This window comes from Arachis ipaensis, chromosome B07 (assembly GCF_000816755.2).
Source record: "Arachis ipaensis cultivar K30076 chromosome B07, Araip1.1, whole genome shotgun sequence".
Taxonomy (NCBI): Eukaryota; Viridiplantae; Streptophyta; class Magnoliopsida; order Fabales; family Fabaceae; genus Arachis; species Arachis ipaensis.
In genome coordinates this window covers 58404011-58407435 of record NC_029791.2, presented here as the reverse complement: position 1 = coordinate 58407435, position 3425 = coordinate 58404011, and positions in this window count along the sequence as shown.

The following is a 3425-nucleotide window of genomic DNA, read 5'->3' as shown; positions in this document are numbered from 1 at the left end:
TCATTTATAATTCTGTGCTAAAGCTTGGTTGGCCATTTGGCCATGTCTAATTCTTTTGGACCGAAGCTGTAGACTAACATTGCATGAATCCTGTAATTCTTATTAAAAATTTTGAATTTCTTTATTTTCTTTTTCCAAAATAATTTCGAAAAAATACAAAAAGTTTAATAAAATTATAAAAACAAAAAAAATTTTGTGTTTCTTGTTTAAGTCTTGTGTCAAATTTTAAGTTTGGTGTAAACTGCATTTTTTAATTTAATTTTTTTAAAATTTTTGAAAATTCATGCATTATGTTCTTCATGATCTTCAAGTTGTTCTTGATGATTTTCTTTGTTTGATCTTTACATTTTCTTGTTTTGTGTCTTTTCTTGTTTTTCATATGCATTTTCAAATTGTTAGTGTCCCTAGTACAAAAGTTCTTAAGTTTGGTGTCTTGCATGTCTTTCTTTTCTTAAAAATTTTCAAAAATATGTTCTTGATGTTCATCATGATCGTCAAAGTGTTCTTGGTGTTCATCTTGACATTCAATGTGTTCTTGCATGCATTATTTGTTTTGATCTTAAATTTTTATGTCTTGTTTTATTTTGTTATTTTTCTCTCTCCTCATTAAAAATTCAAAAGTAAAAAAAAAATCTTTTCCTTATTCTTCTCATAATTTTTGAAATTTTGAGTTGACTTGGTCAAAAATTTTTAAAATTTAGTTGTTTCTTGTTAGTCAAGTCAAAATTTTCAATTTAAAAACTTTATCTTTTCAAATCTTTTTCAAAATCAATTCCTTTTCATTTTTTTTATGATTTTCGAATTTCATTCTTAAAATTTTTCAAAATCTTTTTCATTTTTCTTTTAATGTTTTCGAAAATTTTAAAACTAATTTTTCAAAATCTATTTCTTAATTTTATTTCATATTTTAGAAAATCCTTGCTAACAATTAATGTTTTGATTAAAAAATTTCAAGTTTGTTACTTTCTTGTTAAGAAAGGTTCAATCTCTAAATTCTAGAATCATATCTTTTAGTTTCTTGTTAGTTAAATCATCAACTTTAATTTTAAAAATAAAATCTTTTTAATTTCTTTTTCAATTCTTTTTTAAAATAAATTTCAATCATATCTTTTTAAAATTTTAATTTCAAAATCTTTTTCTAACTTCTTATCTTTTCAAAATTTATTTTCAAATCTTTTTCAACTAACTACTTGACTTGTTTGTTTTAATTTTAAAAAGTTTACTATTTCTTATCTTTTTCAAAACCACCTAACTACTTTTCCACTTCTAATTTTCGAAAATCACTAACCACTTTTTCAAAAATCTTTTTAATTAACTAATTGTTTTAGTTTTTAATTTTCTTGTATTTCTTTTTTAAATTTTCGAAACTAACTTAATTAATTAAAGAAAAATAAAAATATTTTTCTTTTCCCTCTTCTTAAAATTCGAATACTCTCTCTCTCTCTCATCTCTTTCTATTTATTTTATTTATTTACTAACATTTCTCTTCTACTCATGTAATAATTCGAACCCTCTCCCTCTCTCTGTGTTCGAATTTTTCTTATTCTCTCTATCTCATTCTTCTATTCTTCTTTTCCTCTGACACATAAAGGAATCTCTATACTGTGATATAGAGGATTTCTCTTCTCTCTTTGTTCTCTTCTTTTTCAAATGAGCAGGAACATGAATAAAGATATTCTTGATGAAACTGATCCTGAACCTGAAAGGACTCTGAAGAGGAAGCTAAGAGAAGCTAAAGCACAACACTCCAGAGAGGACCTTACAGCAAATTTCGAAAAAAAGGTAGACATCGTAGCCGAACCTGAGAACAATGGTGGAGATGCAAGGAAGATGCTTGGTGACTTTACTGCACCAACTTCCAACTTCTATAGAAGAAGCATCTCAATTCTTGCAATTGGAGCAAACAACTTTGAGCTTAAGCCTCAATTAGTTTCTCTAATGCAGCAGAATTGCAAGTTTCATGGACTTTCATTGGAAGATCCTCATCAGTTCTTAGCTGAATTCTTGCAAATCTGTGACACTGTTGAGACCAATGGGATTGATCCCAAGGTCTACAGACTTATGCTTTTCCCCTTTGCTGTAAGAGATAGAGATAGGATATGGTTGGACTCACAACCTAGAGAAAGCCTGAACTCTTGGGAAAAGTTGGTCAATGCTTTCTTGGCTAAATTTTTTCTACCTCAAAAGATGAGCAAGCTTAGAGTGGAAGTCCAAACCTTCAGACAGAAGGAAGGTGAATCCTTCTATGAAGCTTGGGAAAGATACAAGCAATTGATCAGAAGGTGTCCTTCTGACATGCTTTCAGAATGGAGCATCTTAGGTATATTCTATGATTGTCTGTCTGAATTGTCCAAGATGTCATTGGACCACTCTGCTGGTGGATCTCTTCATCTGAAGAAAACACCTGCAGAAGCTCAGGAACTCATTAAAATGGTTTCAAATAGCCAGTTCATGTATACGTTTGAAAGAAATCCTGTGAATAATGGGATGACTCAGAAGAAATGAGTTCTTGAGATTGATACTCTAAATGCCATATTGGCTCAGAACAAGATATTGACTCAGCAAGTTAATATGATTTCTCAGAATCTGACTGGATTGCAAGCTGCATCCGGCAGTGCTAAAGAAGCCTCCCATAAAGGAGAGGCTTATGTTCCTGAGAATTTTGGAATGGAAGAAGTGAATTACATGGGAGAATCCTATGGAAACACTTACAATCCTTCATGGAGGAATCATCCTAATTTCTCATGGAAGGATCAGTAAAAGCCTAATCAAGGCTTTAATTACAATAATGGTGGGAGAATTTGGTTTGGCAATAGCAAACCTTTTCCATCATCATCTCAGTAACAGACAGAGAATTCTAGGCAGAGCCTCTCTGACTTAGCAACCATAGTCTCTGATCTATCTAAGACCACTCTCAGTTTCATGACTGAAACGAGGTCCTCCATCAAAAATTTGGAGGCACAAGTGGGTCAGCTGAGTAAAAGAGTTACTGAAACTCCTCCTAGTACTCTCCCAAGCAGTACAGAAGAGAATCCCAAAAGAGAGTGCAAGGCTATCAATATATCCAAAGTGACCAAACCTATAGAAGAGGAAGAGACAGTGATTTACAGTGAGGAAGACCTCAATGGACGTCCACTGACCACTAAAGAGTTCCCTAATAAGGAACCAAAGGAATCTGAGGCTCATACAGAGACCATAGAGATTCCACTGAACTTATTGTTGCTATTCATGAGCTCTGATGAGTATTCTTCCTCTGAAGAGGATGAAAATATTGTTGAAGAGCAAGTTGCTTGGTATCTTGGAGCAATCATGAAGCTGAATGCCAAGATATTTGGTAACGAGACTTGGGAGGATGGACCTCCATTGCTCATTAAGGAACTGAATACCTTAGTTCAGCAGAAATTACCTCAAAAGAAATCGGATCC